This window comes from Taeniopygia guttata, chromosome 1 (assembly GCF_048771995.1).
Source record: "Taeniopygia guttata chromosome 1, bTaeGut7.mat, whole genome shotgun sequence".
Classification (NCBI taxonomy): domain Eukaryota; kingdom Metazoa; phylum Chordata; class Aves; order Passeriformes; family Estrildidae; genus Taeniopygia; species Taeniopygia guttata.
The window spans coordinates 56,207,332-56,229,772 of record NC_133024.1 but is presented as its reverse complement, the minus strand read 5'-3'; positions in this window follow the sequence as shown (position 1 = coordinate 56,229,772).

Genomic DNA, 22,441 nt, shown 5'->3' with positions numbered 1-22,441 from the left:
TAAACTTTCAAGAACTTTACTAAATTCATTCATTCACAGCACCTTTCATGCCAATAATTAATTCTTACATGTCATTAATAACTATTAATATGAAGATGAGATTAATAAGTCTTTAATATCCCAAATTACCTGTGAGTACAAAATGCTGCATGATTGCAACTGATGATCCTGGGTGGTCCTGGTTCATAAATATCAGGTTGGTCAGATTTGGGTACTCATTGGTGAGAAGCCAGAGCTCAGGTGGTCTTGTCTTCTTACTTTTCTGATTTTCCTTCCTCATGTCTGTTGGTTTTTTGCCATTTTTTCTCCCAGTGCTGAAAATAAACAAACAAAAAAAACCCCAAAATAACCACAAATCCCCTCCCTACCCCCCCCCCCAAAAAAAAAAAATAAAACAAACCAGAGGGCACACCTGCTTCTGGTGCAGCTCACTCTGTGTTTTTTGTCAGTCAATATCCTAATGTATTTGGAAGGATGTTCTGCCCATTCTCACCCCATTGTTCTAATCTTGACTTTTGGCAATTCTTTAACACTTCTAAAGGAACATTTTGACTTGCTAGCCTCTTTGATTTGTCCCCATACATCCTTCTTTGCTGCTTTAGCAGTCAAATTGCTCACATGCTTCTGCAGTATGCTTATATTTTATATCTGATTTTGACATCACAAGTATTACAAAACATGCATTCCCTGTTTTTAGTTATGCTCATGTAGTAAACACACATTGGTCCAAGATAAATTACTTATACCCAAATTAACACATTTCAAATGCATAAGTGCCATAGTATCTGATTGGGTTGCACGATGTTTTTTAATCTGTCCAGCTTCCCTCTCAAGTTTTATCAGGGGTATAATAATATCAATACTTTAATCTACATCAAGTGTATGTCATGGAAATTAGTATTTTAATTATTTCTGGGTTTTTTTCTGATTTGGTTTGTACAATGAAGCAATTGAATAGGCACAAACAGGATTTCTTTCAGACAAAACTAAACATGAAAATATATACTACATGCACACCTACTCTGTGGTTCTAACTGTGGTTAGAAATGGTCATTCAGTCCCTCAGACCTGGCTAGCATCATAATATAATAGAGATTGGAGATGACGTTTGGTCCATAAACCTGTTCAAAGCAGGAACAACTGAGATCAGGTTGCTCAATGCCTTTCTGTGCAAATATCTACAAGGATGGAGGTTCCAATCTGTTCCACTGCAAGACTGCTCTTGTTCTGAGTGGAAAAAAACATATTTAATAAATAATCAAAATTAACCTTGAGTCTTGTGCCTGCTGCCTCCTGTTCTATGGGTTTTAATTTCTGTGAAGAATTTGACTGCATTTTCTATACTGTCCCGTTAAATTGTTAAAAACATGCCTGATTCTGAGTCAGAGTAATTTCAGAGGTCTTTTGGAATATAATATAACTGTTCAGAATTCTGTAGTTTATTATTCTTATTCTTCAAGCTTCTTTTAACCTTTTTGCATTTTTTTAAAATCAGTAAAATTATATTATTTGAAGAAAAACATTTATATATTGATTATTGTTTCACACCCCAGCTGGTTAAATGTTTTTCATTCAGGTTTTGGTTCTACTGAAAATGGGAATGACTACAAAAAAAAGGAGAAATCCTTGACAGACTCTTATGTTCAACCTTCCCTCTTGTACCTCTAAGTTTTAAAACAAGGTTAAATTAATAAGTACAATATGAGTAACCCTACATATTGCAATTCATAAATAATAGATAACTGGAAAGATTTGTCATTCATTTTGATAAGCAAAGAAATCTTTTGCACAAGCTACTGTCTTCTAACACAAGGAAAATAAAGCCAAAGGCCAGCTTTTTGTGACCACTCCTAGACAAACAGGTAAAGAATTAGTATGAAAGCAAAATCTTTCTTGCATCCTGATATGGGTAGCTATGCGCAGTACTGCCCACAGTCAATTCATCAGCACAATTAAATATTTTTAATTTTAAAGGCAGTTAACCATAGGCTCATCTTTCAAGATGATGTGATAAATTTTTTATGCTTTAGAACTTCTGAATCACGAATATATACATTTATAAAATACTGCCTAAGGAGCAGATTGTCACTTGCTAAAGGTTCACAAGAGGTGATCTTCCTCTCAGTTAAAAATTGTGGAATTTTAAGGTTTTATGTCTGGCTGGTTGTTTCCATATCCCCAAAATAGCTTTTAGTACTGTAAATAAAAGCTTTCTCCCATCATATTGACTTTAGTTGCACTTGGGAAAGGGAATTAATGACTTAACTATGGTTTTAGATTGAAATACAGGAGTTCGTTTTCCTATAAAAAATATTCAGTTATCTAAAGAATATTCTATAATATAAAGAATAAAGACTTTTTTAAGGCTAAAGGTCAACTTCAAGCATGAAGGATGGACAATTGTATGACTAAATAATTAGAAATGAAAATATTATTATGCTTACAATGTGATTATATATTATATTGTTACTTCATAACATTAATATCATCAGTTTCTAACAGACATCACATGCAGCATCAGATGAACATCAGATACAGCACAACCTTTTGTCACTGCACAAAAGATTTGCAAGGATTGGCATGGCTACTTTTACCAACATGGCATTTTCTTGTGTCCCAGTCTTTCAACTGACCCCAGTCTTAATTCATGCAGAAAAATGACTTCACTGTAACTGCTAGTGCATTCAGCATCCCACTTATAGTAAATTGCTTACAAGGTCAGGACCTCACCAAAGACACTGAGAGATACCCTTGGTCACATTTTTTAAGGATATGAATGAACCATTGAAATGAAAAAGGAAAGAGGAATTAGCAAAAAGATGTAAATCTTGAGCACAGACAAAGCCCACTAATTATCCTATAGGCTCAGCCCCCAGTTGTAGTTCTCTCAGAATATTTATATTCTGATTAAATAAATTAATTTTATAAGGTGATGGTTTTCTTCAAGTAATGATTATTTTTAAAAATATATTTAAGAGTTTTAATAAACTTGTCAGACTTGGTACTTGTCTCAGTTTCTGCTACATAATGAAATCTTTTCTGTGACTGCAGCACACACAAGCAGAATTTTTAAATGAGATACCTAATTTTTGCAGGTCTAGGTCTAAGTCCCGTGGTTCTCAAAAATCTTCATTTCAAGTTCTATTAGCAATGTACGATGCTAACTCATGTCCAAGCATATCCCAGAAATCCCTCCTGAGATATTTAGCCATGTCACTTTGAAGAATACTGAAATGAGCAAGAACATAGTTTTTTCTTTTTTTTCCCCTTTGATTCTTTTAAATTCGTTGCTCTGACATAACCTTTGAAATAGATATCACTGTGTGAACAGACTGAATAAAAATAGGTAAGTTTTCTGGAAAATGAAAGCATTTATAATTATATTCAAATCCTGCTAAGAATGAAATCCCACTGATTTTAATGGGATCAGAATTGGGCCCCACAACTCATCTAGTTAAGCCTCAGTATTGCAACAAAGAATGGTCATTGTTTTGAGACCAGTTTAATACTTGAAGTGAGGTCATGCATGCATAGCATGATGAGTTTCATTCTAAGCTCTGAATTTCTTTGTATTAAGTCAGGTAATTTATGGTATTTGAATAGCTTCTGCAGTTGAGATGAATCTTTTTAACATTTAAATGAACAGTAGGAGTAGAAATAGCGGGGTACTGAAGAATGTACAGTAAACTGTTGAGCAAAGGATAGAAATAAGAGAATAAATGAATTTTGCAAACTGTTCCTTTAGTCTGAAGGATTTAAAAATAAAACCAGAGCTACATTTCCTATGTATTCATGCTGCTCATAATCTCTGACTGAATTCCACTTCACATTCCTTCCATATTGTCCCATAGATAAAATATCATAATTGGAGTTACATCAGAAAGAAGTGGCTGGGTGCAAGGAGTCAAGATGGGGAAGCAGACCTTGATAAAGAAGCAGTAAAATTCTCTTGAATTTTACCAGAGAATTCATACTAAGTAGTAAGTTTGTATACAGAAAGGCCTTCTACCTCCCAAGAAGAAAGGTATTGCTCCAGCATTTTAATTGTTGATTTCACAAGCATTGTTTGGAAGAAATGTACTACAGAAAAACTTGATTTATTCCCTCTCATTCCCATATTTGAGACTAAAATAGACTGGGCAGATGGGTTTTGATCAACAGTCTTCCAATTCAATCTTATCTAAACATGTCCCTTCATAAATTTAGTACGCACTGTCAGGGAAAAAATGCATAGATGTATGCACACACACACATACACACACACATTCCTGGCACTGACAATCTAGAACATGAATAACAATGGTGTCATGGAACTATTGAACCTCCATTAGAAAGTGGGGAAATTATATATAGAGAGGTAGCTGTGAACATGGAGATGAGAGTCATGTTGGGAATCAGTGCTCTTCACTTACTTCATTTTCTATTAACACATAGAAACACCGCTGTTTAGGCTGCAGCTGCCAAAAAAAAAAAAAAAAAAGAAAAGAGAAAGTAAGGAAAAAGGTGCTTCCAGAGATTTTCAAAGCAAATTGAGTATTTATTTCTTCAAGGTAATTTTTTTTTTTTTAATGCTGCATTTCGGAGGTGTTCTGTCTGAATAAAAATAATTTTAAACCACTTTTAGGATGATATTTTATTTTAGTGGTCTAAAGTAAATGAGGCTTTAATATTGTTATCGATGGTCTGAATGAGGGAGTCTACCCTCAGCAAATTCGTGGATTCATCAAGTTGCATAGGAGTGTTGATCTGCTGGAGTGTAGGAAGGCTCTGCAAAGGGATCTGGACAGCCCAGACCTGTGGACTGAGACCAATGGTATGAGATTTAACCAGACCATAAGTCAGGCCCTATATTTTGGCTACAACCACCCCATGCAGCACTGCAAGATGAGGAAGAGAGGTTGGAAAGTGGTGAAGTGGAAAAGGACCTGGGAATTGTGGTTGATAGTGGCTGAACATGAGCCAGTTGTGCCCAGATGGCCAAGAAGGGCAATGTCGTCGTGGCCTGTATGAGCAATAGTGTGGCCAGCAGGACCAGGGAAGTGATTCTTCTCCTGTATTCAGCACAGGTGAGGCAACCCCTTGAGTCTGGTGCCTAGTTTAGTTCAGGAAGGACACTGAGGTACTGGAGCGTGTCCAGAGAAGGGCAGTGAAGTGGGTGAAGGGTTGTGTCTGGAGCACATGCCTTATGAGGTGCAGCTGAGGGAGCAGGAATTGTTTAGCCCAGAGAAAAGGATGCTCAGGGGAATATCTTATTGCTCTCTACAACTACCTGAGAGGAGGTAAGTTACATTACTGGCTAAAGTAACTTAAACCATCAATAATAATATGGAACTTCCTCAAGAGCTTCATGTCTCAATGGACATCTCAGGTCCTATCAACATCAAGATAACTAAAGGATGCTAGAATGTGCATCCAAACATATTGTAATAGTTCAATTTTCATCCTTCCTATCCATTACATAGATTACAAATTGGTTAGTGTAGTTTTCATAGCAAATAAATAATAACAATTCAAAAGACTTTATTTTGGTGGTTTTAATGTTATCAACAACAAAAATCTTTGATGATGTGTTTAAATAGTCTTCTAAGACAGTGAACACTAGAAATTGAGGGTGTTTTCTTTAAACTCAAGTATTAAAGGTTTGTATTTTCTGAAGTAGAAAGTTACACATTCTGTTTCCTGTGATGAATTGGAGTTATTCAAAAGATCACTGTGTGGGATGCATATATGTTGCCATGGATCATTACAGCAGTCTATCATGTGACATGTTTTTAAATAAGTTTTGCAGCACTTTATTTAACAGGCTATAGAAAGTAATATATCCTGTGAATTTTATATGTGTTATTACACAACTAATGACATATTTATAGGAAATCAGATCCAATGTACATAAAAGCTTAATTCAATATTTTTAAGGTTCTAGTTTCTAAATGCAGATATTTCTTAATGACTTTCTATTAATAACAGGTTATTACCCTGAACTATTTACTTAGCTTCTTCCTAGTTTTAATGTGTAAAAGTAGCGTTTATGCCCTAGAATGTGAAAATACAAGGATTTCTCTACTAACCCTCATCTCCTATAACCAATAATATGAAATTGCTATGCTAACTTGGTCTTAGTACAATCTGTTGAATATGATTACTGCAGCAATAATAATTTTTCTGTTTACTTTGTAGGAAGTAAGGCAAATTGACAGTTTTTTTCAATAGCTTGCTTCCCCATTCTCAATACCAGCTTTCATTCATGTTTAGTCTAAATTGGTGATCTACATCCTCCCATGTCTTTACATAATTGTGTATTTTAACAGAGTTAGAAAAATTCAGTGTAGTCTTTGACAAATATGTATTCCAAATTTTAAGTGCATCTAAAAATGCATAAAAATATGTAAGTAATGTTTTTATCTTAATATCACTCAAATGCATTACCATGAATTTCCTGTAATGATTTCAAGAATGTCCCAACTAGACATGCACTATGTTCACTTATGAAGCTGTCACTTCTACCATGTCTTATTTAATATTTAAATGTAAATATTGATCTACAGTGTTTATAACAAAATATATATATGCAATATAACACTGATAATTTTATTTAGAGAAATAACCCAAAATAATTTAGTTTCATAATGTGTACTACCTATTTTGAATCCCAGATAAGCCATCAAGGTTTAGAGTGGTTAAATGAAGATGCTTATATACATCCTTAGGGCTCTGGAAGATTATTTGCTAGGTGTGTTATATTAAAATTCTGGCAAGTATCAGTTCTTTAAAATATCCACATCGGAGTTCTATAGAAGATCATAATTTATCTCTTGAGGGGCAGTAATTTTGGCTATAGTAATGTATTTCATCATCATTATCATAAATGAATATTTCGTTCTCCAAAATTATTGTATAATTTATAGGAGTAAGATACCACTAAGTACACATCTGCATTTACTAACTCCTATTTCAAAGTGTCCCTTTTGTACATTGGGTTCTTAAGTCTGTCTATTCTACCTATCACTCAAATAAAGAAAAAAAAAGAGATAGATTAACACATTAATTTTTGTAGTTTGTTTTTGATGGTGGTTTTTGCATATAGTAAGCTTTTTCGCATTTAGTAATTGAATCACTTCATGTATTATGAAGGACATGAGCTTTACCAAATAATCCAAAGATTTCAAGACAAGCTGATAGTTTTTCAGTTGCAAATCTCCAAGGTTGCTCCCTTTTGTGAGTGAGCAACACAAAAGTAGTCTTTGAGCTGCTTACACTTACATTTATGCTGCCCAGTTATTCATGCTGAGGTGGCGTACAAAACACATCAGCTGGAATTTCTTATCGATTTTGTTGCTGCAGACAGATCTCTTAATATGACTGGAATGGCTTCTTACCTTGATCAGGGTTTTACAGTACTTAAAATGTACATGCAAATACATATTTGTATATTTCAATAATGAAAACAAAATATTGTGAAAAAAGTTTATGTATGGTACCACTGCATATTGATAGAGGCTGTTAATAGGAAAAATAAATATTGTTGCAGTTTTTCAAAGTTCCACAGACACAAAAAAACCTAAGGATAGAAAATGCAGCTGGCTTGTGGGCTGATGAGAACATTGTGTCCAGTTTACATTATAGAGCATTTGTTGCTTTTAAATGATAGCAATATAGCACTGACAGTTGGCTAAATAACATAATCAACTTTTTACTGCCAACAAAACAATATGTAAAGATGCAGTTGGAAATTCACTTTTTTTTTTTATTTGTTTGCTTTTCTTACAGCTTTTGGAAATAGAATGTTAAATATATTCTACAAATCAATGTAATCAAGTAATAATTTGTTTCTTTATCAAGCTCTTCTTGATAGAGCAGCAGCAGCAGCACAGGAGTCATGTTTTGGGGGAATTTTTAGTTATTTCTAAAACCACTATTGAGGAGCATACTTGTTATGGATAAAGTTTGGAAATTATTGATGCTGAACCTAACAGATCTGTGATTCTGTTTTGCTTGTCCTTCTGTTCCTTCTTTGTTTTTACAAGACAACCAAAAAAACTCTGTATTATTCAGCCATTGCTATCTTTTTACCATTTACTTGACACTCATGAAATTCTAGAGTAACCTCTTTAATACCACAAATATTTGAAATAGTAGTACTAGCCAGCTTCTGTGCATTTTTTTCCAAAATCATAAGACATGTTGCCACACATTTTCCATTGAAAATCTGGCTAGAGACAGAATACATTTCTTTGCTTTACTTCTATAGCTTTACTACTTCTTAATAGTGGGGGTGGAACTGTCATTAATACCATTATGTAATAGTCACTAATAGTAACTTTGATGTTTGCATAATTTCTCATCTTTCTTACTGCTTGCCATTTTCTAATTTCTAACCCATTCCTTTATTTTACTAATAGGAGCATGAATAGTAAAATATGTAGTGATGTAGAAAAAGGGCATACATGTTCTTTATCTGGTATTTATCTGGTTGTCACCTTAGAACCAGGAGAGACCTGGAATTAAAATACTGAATGGAGAAATAGTTTGAATCACACAAACACTCTACTGGATGTTCTCTTCTGCTTCAATATGCTTCAGCACTAAAAAAAAAAAAAACAACAAAACAAAACAAAAAAAACCAGGTAAAACTGGTTTTTAGTGATAGCATTTTTCTCTACAGGCAGCAAGAAATGAATATTGTTGTGGATGGTTTTCTGCCCAAAGAGGTAAGTCTTTCAATTTTCTTTATTGCAAATGTAAGATCTTGTAACCCCTTAAAACAGATATAATTTCTCTATTGTTAGAGACTATATATGTGCATTCTTTTGAAGCTGGCATGTTAAGTCCCATACAAGATTTTTTACATTTCATCCACTATAATTGGCATTAAAAAAAAAAAGAGATAGGTGGATGGTTGATTCATTCCAATGTGCAGCTCATCTTCAAAAAGTGAACAAACCCTCCTTACCCAATTTAACAGTGAGATTACTCTATTATACAGATGACACTAGTTACCCTGGATTGCATTATTTCAATGACATGACCTTTAGATTCTTCATCCTCTTTGAAAGGATCTTCCAAAGAGCAATGGAACATATTACTGTCTACTGCTCTGTCTCTCAGGAAAAAAATTAATTTCTTTAATTTACTGAGATAATTTCCCTATGAAGTTCTCATGACAAGTTTCTGGTTCTTTGTACAAATGCATTTATTCTTGATTAATTACAATTTGGGAAGTAAAGTCATGGACTTTGTTCTGATAGCTCTAAATTCTGATTCTGTCACTTAAATATACAGATACATTTTATCTAGATGGACACGAGTAATCTTAACTTTTTTTTTTTTGTATGTGGAGAGATTTATTCATGTTTTATTTTTTAAAAATAATAGTAGTGGTGCTATTTTCTTAGAATTAGTTTGTTAATGTTGCTTTGAAAATTATTTTTCCCCTCTTGACTATGCATAGTAAAAATTACTAAAGACATTTTCTGAGTGTATATTGCTGTGACTTAACTTTGATATTAGTCATTTTTTATGTATACATATTAGCCCATTTCGTTTCTGTGACAAGATGGGAAAAAAATCACTATTCAATTTTCACATTTTCCTAGAATTGATCAATTTTGATAGTTTTTTTAAATTTTGCTTGCAGATAAGATGTAGAACTCACATACCATGGATTTGCTGCTGTAATTCAGAAATTGTTTTTGTGACTGCTTTATATTTTTAATTAAAGTGTGATTTTAATTAGTAAAGGAAAGTATCATCCTACCTATTTTATTTGCATGAATACATGAACCCCTTTATCTCTAGGTAATCATTATTATTATTTGATATTATAACCACAGCATAAAATAGCCTGCTCTTCATTTTCACTTAATTGTTTTTCTATCTATATTTTATCAAAACTGATTTTGCTATAATCATACTTCAAGCAGATAAAAAGGAATGGCAAAAAGACATTATGAATATGTAATCACATATCCATGTCTAGTCCTATGAAGGGGGTGTACCTTCAATCTGTATTACATGAAAAGGCTTTAATTGGAAAAAGATCCATTGTCCAGCCGCAAGGTATTGCTAAAGCTTCCTCATATCCTTAATTTGAAATTCAGAGTTGAAAATTAATTAAAATCAAACCAACCAAACAAAAAAAACCCAACAAAACCTAAAATTAAACAAAGCTAACACAAAGACAAGACAAACAAAAGACAACCAACCAACCTAGTAAAATAAACAACCAAACCATAAACCACTTCTCTTTTCTAGAAAAATGTGATATGATAATTTTAAAATAGTGGATCAGGAAATCTTTAAACATTACTAGCCTGGAAGAGTAATAAGGCTCTTCCCCAGTTTTCTTTTCCCTTGCTTTGGTGTGTCTGTATCAGACTATAAATTGAATCTAGAAAAAAAAAACAAAACAAAAAAAACCAGAAGTTGAACAGGGATAACTTGGGAAGAGAGGAAAGCAAAATGAATTTTTTTTTCTTTAACAATGGCTAAAGGTAACTTCTCTCTTGGTTTTTTTGTGCAGTTAAAAATTGTAGAAGATATTGTTTGAATATAAAGAAAGCTGTTTTTCTGAGGCTACCTGGAATAGTAATTTTGATCTTCTGATACAAACTGTGACATTTTGCTTTGTTGATGTTTATAAACATCATCAAGTCTGTAAAACATGTTTATATGATATTTTAATTTCTATTTTAAATGAAAAATATTCTATTTTGAGCTAAATTTTATGTAATTACTGATCTAATAGGAAGAACAGTTGTGTTGGTGTTTGTTTGTTTTCTCCAGCTCTTTCCCCATCAAAAAACCAAACAAATGATGAAAAAAAATTAAACTTTGTGACTCCTTGTCCTTTCTTATTTTTTGCAGCACATGTCCTCTTTAATTGCATGTTCTTGTCAAGGAAGAGTCTAAAATTTTAGTCTTGCTTCACAAATTTTTTTTTTCCTGTCTGTCATATCATTGTGTCTGAGAACTGGTAAACCTTTCATTAAATGCCTTTGCCTCGTACCTTAAAATCCTGCAGAATAAATACATACATACATACATATATACATAAAACCAGAAAAAAATAATAATGGAAAAGAAATAATAAATATGTCAAGTCTCTGGCTGCCACATCAAAAAAAAAATTCTGTTATTATCATACTATGGCAGTCATTGGCTAACACAGCTGAATAATGGCAGCAGTCTGTCTTGTTTTAGGCTTTATTCCCCTCTATACTCTTGCTAGCCTTAAAATCAAGTCTTCAGTGAGAAGGAATAATATAGAGCTCAAAGTAGGTTTAGAAAGATCAAAGAAGCCATTACTGGGCCAGCATTCAGACAGCAGGGAGGGAAATAGGGTATTCCTAATTCTCCCAGCTACTGTGGAAAAAACCAGTGAAGGGATTTAAAATGCAAAGCAAAAATCTTAAAATCAATAAGATGCTTTACTGGTATTCACAGTTGTACCTGTAAAGCATGGGGTGGAGAGGTTAATTAATCCATTTAAAAGTCTTGAATTAATCTGAAGTTTTCTACAATAAAACCAGTTTACAAATCTCTATTTGGGAGATAGGAACAGGTATCCATAGCTTCGAACTGGTGCATAACTGGATCAATTGTTATCTGGAAATCTGCTTTCAACAGTCAGAAAACTTTGGTGATGTAATTTAAGTGCTTTTGCATGTCAGAATAGATCAGATATGTATTATCAGTCTAATATAACGCTTCAGAATTACACTGATTTAAAACAAAATAAAAACCAAAATAGATGATGGGGAAAATACTTTCATATTAATGTCAAACATTTCAGACATCTCTTAAATGCAAGGGAGTATTTTAAAATTTATAAATCCACCATAAATAATGTATATTTGTATAATGCATTAACATGATATATACGTGCATTTATGTTTTTCTAGTAAATTATATATTTTTACTAATGGACAGAAACTGATACACAGGAAGGTCCACCTAAACGTGAGGAAGAACCTCTTTATGGTAGCTAACTGTTGACTGAAACAGAGTGCCCAGAGAGGTTGTGGAATCTGCTTAACCAGAGAGACTCAAGAATGGTCTGGATACAATCCCGTGCCATGTGCTCTGGGATGACCCTGTTTGAGCAGGGAGGCTGGACCAGATGACCCCCTGTTTTCCCTTCCAACCTGACCCACTCTGTGATTCTGTGATCTTGAAATTCCTAATAAACTAAAAATATACCAAAAAAGGTTATATTCAAATAGCCACCAAAAAACCCTTGCATTAATCACACTCAAGGGAGCATAATCTTAGTTTAATAATAATGTGATTTAGTTGCTAAACTAAATTTTGTTTGTATTCTGACAGAATAGATCAAGAATGTAGTAGATCACTTGTCCAGGTGACTAAAAATATTCTATGCCTTGTTTTACCATACTGAAGAGATGGATTTTCTATCACGAGCTAAGATGTTTCTGGGCAGGGCATCCTTATCTATTTATGAAAAAGGGAATCCAATTTATACAAATCAGCATTTTAGAGGAAGTCCGAGTCTGATATTGTGCACTAAGGGATATAGTTAGATTCAGAATTTGTCTTTTTATTTTTTTGTGTGTACACACTCTTAGAAAAGCAGGAGGTGAATGAGAGTGTGAGAGACTGAAATTTTCATGATTAATGACTCAGTTGGTCCTTTGTAAAGCAGAAGGTGCTTTGCTGGCGATGGGCAAAGTAACATCCCAGGTGCAGAGGTTGTGAGCACTAGAGGATGGCCATGGCAAATTACCCTTTTCTTTCCATTCCAAACAAACTCGTCTAAAATAAACTCTACATATGTATATATATATAAACACTGATAACTCAGTTTTATTTCACAGTAATCTGCCCAAAGGGATCTATCAACAAAAATCTGAGTTATCTTCATCTTCAGGGGTGGGTTGTAACTGATAACCAGGTTACCTTCCTAGTGGCATCAAGAGAGAGAGAGTTATCCAGAACTGCTTTTTAATACTCACACTAGAAAATCAGGAAATAAGGGGAGATAACACAAGAGATTACAATTTGGAAAAAAAAAAAAAAAAATCTTTGTTTTAGTAGTGAAGCACTGTGTTCCTTTAAAGGAAAACCAAAGTTTTCTTTGGGGATTTCAGCAAAATATTTCTGAAAATACTCCCACACTCACCAAACAAATGGTTAGGGAGCAATTAGTGCAAGGGAAAAAATATAGCTGCTCTATTTTATAGGCTAAATCCAGACCACACCATTTCAAAAATTTCTTCAACCCTCAGATTTCTTTAATCATACTGAGGAGTACCCAGGAGGAATTTAAAATGCCCTATGAAAACATTAATTTTCTTTTGGGTGTGGGTGTATGAATGTCAAAAAATATTTTGCTGTATAAGTTCTAGATTCCTTCTCTTCCCTCCCTGGTCATTCCCTGCTGAATGAAATATCTAATGTCAACTCCTTCAAGATTTTGTTAAGCTTCTGCTTGTTCTTTCTTTTTAAAAATTATAGTGTTATCCCAGGCTGCTCTTGAAAAAATATTTTTTTCTGCTTTTCTGATAAATTACAGATATGAGTGAATTTATTTACTGATTGAACAATCAAAAATATATTGAGAATTTGGGTTTTGCAGGCAGGGAAGAACTAGCTTCAGTTTTTGCAGAGTCTTTTGTCTGTAGTAGAGTACACTCTTTCTAATGGGCAGGTTTTCCTTTCTTGCATAAAATCACAATAAAATTCTTTGTAAAAAAATTTCTTTGTGGAGGTCAAAATAGATGTATTCTCCCATATAGCTGTAGAATGCCAAAACACACTGCAAAAAGTCATGGCAGTCCTTGGATTTTCCTAGGCTGCACAGCTGTTGCTCCATACTGCTTTTAGAGGGCTTGACTAGGATAAATAAATTACTTTTTATTTATTACAGTCCTTCACTCTCTATCTCAATGTTTTTTATTAATTATACAATAGAAAAAGACAAGGCAGTGGCTTTTGCACATACAGTTTTGAAATTAGTATTTTGTTTTGCATCTGAAGTAGAATGAATGAGTGCTGACAGTCAATAAAGCAGAATGAGCAAAACAAACAAAACCCCTCCATATTTCTTAAAGGCTTCCAGTTTGATTTACATATGAAGCTCTCTAAATCTTAATGAAACCATACGGATATAAGCACCAGTATTAGCCAGAGGATCAAAATTGTTATCAGGACAGCGAACACGGAGTCTCTGGTCACCTGCACTGCCAGCGCCAGCAACTGAACCTGGCCAGAGGACAGCAGACAGATCATTCACACACATCCCTCAGAGCATGCAGGCAGCAAGCACAGAGGTCAGAGAGCTGGGAAATCTGCTCATTGTCTGGATCAAAGAGAACAGCAAGCAAATACTTGCAGGATGCCACTTCCCAAGCACTTGGTCAAAGCTGATATTTGTTTGGAATCTATCAGAGATCAGCAGACCCTCCAAATTTTCTGTAATCAATAAAAAACAACGTTTTGGTTTATGCTTAGCAGAAACTGCCATAGAGAAGTGAGGACTCCAGATAGATCAGTCTGGAAAAAGACACTGTTCTGTTTTCTCTAAAGACCATATAAAAAATTGTTAGCATATTATATTTCAAGGGGTGCAGAAAATGGTTACTAATAGAAATAATTGTCACACCTGTAGCTGTTTTTATTAGAAAAATCTTGGGGTAGAAAGTGTTATGCTCTCTCTTTTGTTTTCATGGTTTTCATTTCCACAGAAAGAATATTGCTTTTTTATTTCATTTATTCTTTGTATTGTTTGCTTGGATTTTCAAAGAGATGACTGTAGTAATTGTCAAGGTAGAGATATAAATTTTCTTCCTCACCGATAATACGAAGCAGAAACTGAAATGTCACCACATTTGGTTTTATGTTGACAGAACAATATCAAACATAGTTTTCAATATGTACTGTTTCCTGCTTTACTAACAATTTGAAGTCATACTGTAGGAATAGTTAAGCAAGAATACAAGGAAATTCTCCAGGGTAATTTGAAGGTTTTTGGAATATTTCTACACACTTGTGGGTTAACCTGTGGGCCAGTATTTGCAGCTGTATGTGTTGTTCTGATAAACCATTTCTTCAATGAAATTAATATTTTTGGGTAAGAATAATGAAATACTGTAAAATATTTCTAGGACTATATTCAAAGATTATCAAACAAGACATCCTTGGGGAAGCAAATATAAACCAAAGCAAAAATTTGGTCCTTTAGTGAATTCTAATAATATCACACTGTTAGGGGCATACTAAGTGTATTTGGGAATATAGCATTATACACTAATAAAGACAGTAAAATTGCAGTTCCAGGGTTGAATAGTTGAATTTTAATCTCTCTTGTACTGCCAGATACTGCCTAAGGCTCAAATAGAACCTTGACATTCAGGCTACCATTCTGTTTTCTGTACTACATGTTTTCCTATAACTTTATGTTGTTTCCTGTAAATGTAAACTGTTGGCATCCTTCTAAGTTCTTCCCCGGCTTCCAAAACTTCCAAAGCAGTTAAGGGCTGACTTCTATTAAGATGAAAACATATTTCACTACTTTTTTCTCTTGGCACAGAGCCTTTGAAAATATGTAGTAGCCACCTCACCATGCTATCAGCATCATCTTCTCTTTCTTATAAGAGATTTCAAAAGACTTTTCCAAGACTGTAAATATTCTTAAAAATTTTTTATTTTCTTCCTTCTGAAGGTCTGTTTCACTCGATGGATGTCCCTACTTTTGCAGATACAGGACAAACTGTCCACCTTCATATGCAGAAATGGCTGTAGCATGGATGTAGCAATGAGACTACCTCATTCCTGAGATCTGAGACAGTAAAGCTGCTTATGGAATTACATATGTAAGGGCACTATTTCCTGCACTTCACCATACCATTTATAAGCAGAAGCATTAACTTGCTTTTGTAACTGGGAAACATCTACTTTTCTGATGGACAAAATCTGGCACTGTTCCAGAATGCAGATACTCTGAAAGTCAGCAGACTCTTGAGGTGGACTTACACCAGCATTTTCTTCCTCCTCCTCTTTGTCCTTCTCTTCATTATTTTTGCCATTCCAATTTCTTAAAGTAGTTACCTAAGCCCAAACCAGGTTAGATTTATCTCTTCAGTACCATATTCACATGATGAAAATAGAGGACAAACATTCCTAAGTTTCTTATCAACTTTTCTTTTACAGAAGTTGATCAGCAGCCCTACACTAAGATGTCCCAGCCTCAGCAGAGTTCTGAGAATGAAGTTTTAGCAATGTTATCATCAATTTAATATTTTCATGAATAATTTCAAGATGGGGTTTCTCACTTTTTTTTTTTTTTGTTTTGTTTTGCTTTGTTTCTTGTTGGAGTTTTTTGTTTGACTGGTTTTGGTTTTGTTTTCTTTGGTTTTGGTTCTTCTAAGGCCTGGGACCAGTGTTGAATCCCAGGATAAGAGTATAGAAAGAGAAATGTTCACTGCAAGGATGAAGTGAAACTGATGTATAACTGCTGCCTCATGAAAACATGGCAGGCAGCCTGTGCAAGGATTCTGAGGGAGATTGCCTGACTGTCCCACTGTGCTAGACAAGTCCTCCAGAGGATGCTGCTTTCTGTGTACTTTCACCAAGGATGAGCATTGTTCCGGTCAGGTACTGCAGACAACATCAAACAGAAAAACAAAAGTTCAGTCACAGAGAGAGGCCAGCATGAACTATCATTTCAAAGGTGGCACTCATCTCATGTTCTTGAGCCATCTGAAAATTGGGCCACTGGACTAAGTTAATTATCTGAACTCCTTCAATAGATGGCAGAAAATGAGCGTGCTGAACCAGTCATATACAATGATCCACATTTGGACAACCTGAATTTTTCAATGACAGACTAAAATTAGAAGGTCAAGGTCAAGTTAAATAGAAAATAAGATAGTTTATTGAATATCTGAGAAACTAATAAAACCCATCATTTCTTTTTTCTAAAAATTATGCAATTAGCTAGTATTCAAATAAGTATTTTGTATGAAAAAACGAACACATTTTCTTTGGAGAAAAAATATTTTTAATTCTCAAATTCTTTTTACTAGATATAATTATAATTCCAAAATATTTTAATTTACATCTTTAGACTAGAAACATAAAATAAAGAATGACTTTACATCAGAAGCATTAGCTTGATTTTACTTTAGGTCTTGGGAACTGGTCAAGAGTGGTCAAGATCACATCTAACCTTTTTTTTTTAACATTATTTTGGGCAAGAGGTAAGTAAAAACTTTCCTGTCCTCTCCTTCACCCTTCTCCTTCTTCACTGAAAATTCATATTCCTGAAATGTCTTCTTCCAGTGCCTTGAGTCTATGGTGGATATTGAAGCTCAAAAGATTGGACAAACAATGGAAGAGTCAAGAGTTAAATAAGGATAAGAAATGAATAATTGACTCTCAAACAGAAGCTGAATGAACAAGTCATTTCAGATACTATTTTCACTAAGCAAACATCTAGGCGCTGTTTGGTGTACCAGATTTATTAGGATTAAGAGTCAAGGTGGTCTGACTGAGCTACAGGTTAACAACTAATAGCAAACATTCATATTCACTGTGATGGGAGGAACAGATGAAACATCAGAGTCTGACAGAAACTACTTGAAAGTATCTTGTGTATGTCTTTGACCTCTGTGTAGTAGTAAGTGGAGAATCCACAGTGACATAATTAGATATCAAATAATCACGTTCAGTTACTGTTTACAAGAGTCAGTAGCAAACACACTCTGCTGCCTGCATAGAGTCTGACAGCTTTAGCACTTCTTATCTAGCCCTCTGTTCCTGACTTGCAATGTGAGGATTTAAAGATGGAAGAGATACTGCCTGGATCGTCTAATTTGTCTGCACTCATTACAAATTTCCTTTTCAGCCTCTAAAAGCACTGAGTCCTTTATAAAAAGGGAATCTTTGAAGCACTGAGTCTTATCAAGGAGACTAAAGGAGACTAAATCAACATCCCTCAGTAATTGTAAGAGCCTTCAGTCCTGCAGCCTTCCCTTTAAACTAACCAGTAGATCTCATTCTTGCTCAGATAAGGAATTAATGAATATACAGTTCTATTTTTCAGCAGTGTAACTCTATCTGTTGCCTTTTATATGTATTTATATAATTATATAAATTATAGTTAATTTTTATGCACGAAATTTAATAGTTGATGCATTTATATTTAATTGCAAGTTTAAATCTAAGCACAAATCTAAGGTTATATATTTTATTTTTTTTTTTCAGATAGTCCGACTAAAATTAAAAGTTTTGCACTTCTTTCACTTAAAACAGAGAATCTGATATTTTAATTGCCAGTTTGGTTATTCTAGAGTTAGGGTCAGGATGCAATGCTTAACAATGTCTCTTTTCTTTCCATTGTCCAACTCTGCAGCAATGACTCCTGCAGAATGGTTTATGCTTTGCCCTTTTTTGGTCTGATGTGTTCCAAAAAAATGCAATAAGGAAGGAAGGAAGGAAGGAAGGAAGGAAGGAAGGAAGGAAGGAAGGAAGGAAGGAAGGAAGGAAGGAAGGAAGGAAGGAAGGAAGGAAGGAAGGAAGGAAGGAAGGAAGGAAGGAAGGAAGGAAGGAAGGAAGGAAGGAAGGAAGGAAGGAAGGAAGGAAGGAAGGAAGGAAGGAAGGAAGGAAGGAAGGAAGGAAGGAAGGAAGGAAGGAAGGAAGGAAGGAAGGAAGGAAGGAAGGAAGGAAGGAAGGAAGGAAGGAAGGAAGGAAGGAAGGAAGGAAGGAAGGAAGGAATTTTAGTAATGTAGAGTGTTTTGCATTAGGTTGGTGTAGTAAATACAAAAATTAAGAAACTCAGAATGTTTCAAAGATTGCACGTTTTCATGGAGACATCACTGGTTCAATTGAGGACTTCTGTCTGTATGACTGCATAGCACATATAGCTCTAGACTGCTTCCTGCCTTTTTTATCCATTCAGCTAATGAGACAGGTGGTGAAAATCAGCTTGTTGTAGCTATAGTCAAATCCTCTCTTGACTAAATAGAGCCTGCTAGAATTGAACTGGAGAGCAGAAGGAAGAGAGATTTAAAGTGGACTTAGAGAATGAGATTTATTTTAAAGTCTGACTTAAAAATAAACAGATGTTAGTAATTTGCAACAAAAAAAAAATCATATTTTATACACACAATCCCAATCTTGTACCCAGTAACATAAACTTTTAAACTTGCTTCAAACAGTGTATTACCTGTTCATTTTTGTCGTATTTATTGCATTTGTGGATTTCTCTGATAGTAAGATTTAAATTGTTAACTGAATAATAAGGACTTAAAATTTCTGGTGCACTTGAAAATATCCTCTAATAACCTCGCAGAGTTAAAGTTCTAAAACACTTTTTAATTCAAACTTGCTTGAGAATCAATGCTTTTGTAAAGTCTATAAAGTCACTTTGCTCCTCTTCCCCCAAGAGAATGATGAATGAAAAGTCCTTTTGAATTCTGCTCTTTTGTATTCCTTATCACCAATCACCAAATGAAGTCAATCCCAATTAGCTATTCATGAACAGTTATTCCAGAATTGTTCCTAAACAAACATATGTGAAAACAATTCTTATTCTAGAATAGCTGTACTTTATTTTGGCTTGAAATAACCTGCCCTTCATCTAAATGGGAACAAATCACTTATGCTAAAATGAAGCCTACGGCTTGGACTGTTTGAAAATTACTATTGAGCTTTACAACTTAGTGACAAAGATCTTTAAACATAAATATGTTAATATTGCAATAGCTGTAAGTCATGTATTAGCCTAATAGCAAACAGAACCAAAGCAATGAAAAGGTTCAAAGCTGTAGAGAAGTTATAGTGCCCACAGATTCTCATCAATGTAAACTGTGGTCCAGAAATGGTAGCTAGACTGTAAAAAAAGGAAAAAGAACAAATGTCAGCCTCTAAATCAGAACATTCCATTTGGCACATTTTCCAGACCCTAACCTAGTGAAGTCAATGAATGTCTGTAAAAGGAATGCCAAAGCCATATTGCTTGTCATACAACACTAATTGAGAATGTATTGAACCTACCACATGACTCCTTTCTTAATCTGGCTTTTAAAACTGTAATTTCAAACAACCAAGATGAACTAAAACCATCATTTTTCATGTTCACATCCTTTCCTAGTGGCTAACAAAAAGGGCAATACTTCTTAAGCCACACATATGCCTCCAGATCAATGATCTCTTTTTATCCAACATGGAACAGTTATTGATTCTTTTAAGAAAAACCATAAAAAATATCTGAATAAGAAAAATAGATGAACTTTACTTATTCTAGGGTGTCAAAATTCAAAGAGATGGCTTACTAATTCCTAAATTCCCTCTCACATTAACTGATTTTGTGACTAGTCTAGTAAGCAAAAGAAAGTCTGTGAAGTTGAGATTATTTTCCTGAAAATAAAATAGTAGTAGAGAGAGGCCTTATTTTCAGAAACCAAAATGCTTTTGTTTGCGTAATCATCCCTCTAGGTAGTTAGCTATTACTTCTAAGAGTGGAACCACATTATGTCTTGGTAATACAAATCCTCATTTTCTTGATTCAGAAGTCCTCTGATTGCAATTGCCAAAACCTGTCTGGATAAGAGCTGGCAAGACTTCATATTCTTACAATTTCATTCTGCTTTCAAAATATAGCTTGATACCTTTTAAATTACTAGCAGTTTTTTATTTTTATTTTAAAGCAGCAAAACTGTTCCTGATTAAACTTATCTGTTATGAAAGAGCTGTTAATTTTCATGTTGACCTCTCCCTGTTCTGCTTTCCCTTTCAAACATATCAATATATTGCAGGGAATAGTAGCCTTCAGGCAGAAGAATATCGGAAAAGTCTATGCTTATCAAACTACCGTAAACCAAGGAAAATTAGTTACTGTTTACATAAAAGAAATTGGATTAAGAGATTTGATATTGTCCATTTTGCTTAGAGAAAGCAGTTACTGAGACATAAACTAGGTTACACTCGAAACAAGGGGAAAAAAAGGCAGAGTTCTATCACAATTTAAACTGATTTCTTAAAAGAAACAAATCCCATAAACTTCCATGAAGTTAAGTGCTACATTTGAAGTTGATGAAGTCTTTAAAGAACATTAGATATCTGAAAACTTTGGGTATTCATTAGTAAATACATTTTTTGGCATATCTGAAATTTAATCATTGATTATTTTCATTACTTTTTTCAGTGGACTCTGTGCTAGATAAAGTTTCCAAGGAAATAATAAAAATTCCTTAATGGATATTGTGGAAGAAGGGGACAATTCAAGTCATTATATCAAATGACTGGTGCAATTTTCAAAAAGAATTATCTACCTTTCTCCCTCACAATCTACCACTCAGTAGTATCTCTCTGAATCCACAGAGAGAGCACGAACAGCACTTTGTGTGATAGACACTGGTTTGCCTACAAGAGTGATTGCGCTATTAAATTAGAGCTTATTAGCCCTGTCAACAATGCATTTGATATGCTCCTAAAAACTTTTTTCATAATAAACAGAGAAGTTTTTTTTCCTCCAAATAATTTTTTCACATGATTTTTTTTTAAATAACATTACAGTCTTTTTGCTGAAAATATTTTCTTAGTGCTTTATATAATCATACTGGTTTTATTAATGGTTTCGGGTCTGTTTTTGTTTGGTTTTTTTTTTTTGGTTTTTTTTTAATACTACATGCTTTCAACACAATCTGATTCTGGATGAGCTTTTGTGCATAATCATATTGGAATAATTTTCTTTTGTAAGGATGGCAGCCCAGTTGCTAGAGGAAAGGTAATCAATACAGACTGAAAAACCAAACTCTCTCATGAGTTATAGTAGAGAAGAGAGTTTTTGCTAGAGACGAGAAATTTGGTTTAATAGTTCATCTTCCATAACAGGAAAAAAAAATAGTTCAATCACCTCAAATTACATACATTTTTAAGAAGTAGCAGGTACAAATCTGTCTAAACCATGATTTAAAATGGTTTACAGACAAAATTAAATAACCCATGTGGATGCAACTCCAGACTTTTTCCTAATAGCTCAGAATTACAAAAGTCTATCTTGTCCAGAACTTGTCAGCCATGACTTCAAGACTATTAAGTGTCAGAGGAAAGCCTACTTGCTCCTCATTAGGAAGACCAAGCAGACTGCAAAAGACAGCATACAACCCAGAGTGTAGATTTTTACTTGGACCTACATCTAAAAATGTGAGTTACAGGTTTCTGGCTGCTCTTCCACCACAGTAAGGGGAGGTAATAACTAATCACGTCCCTGGCATATTGGTCACTGACATTGATGCCTCAGGTTTTAGCTTTTACATATTTCAGATTCTGTACTGGTTTAGTGTGTTATCCTAATCCTTCATATTAGGGGATAGAAAGCTCTCCTCACAGAGCAGGTAGGCAAAACAATTCTTTCTCTAGCTGGGGACCAAGGGAAATGATCCAAATCTCAGGCCCAAGAGCATAAACAATGACAGAATGA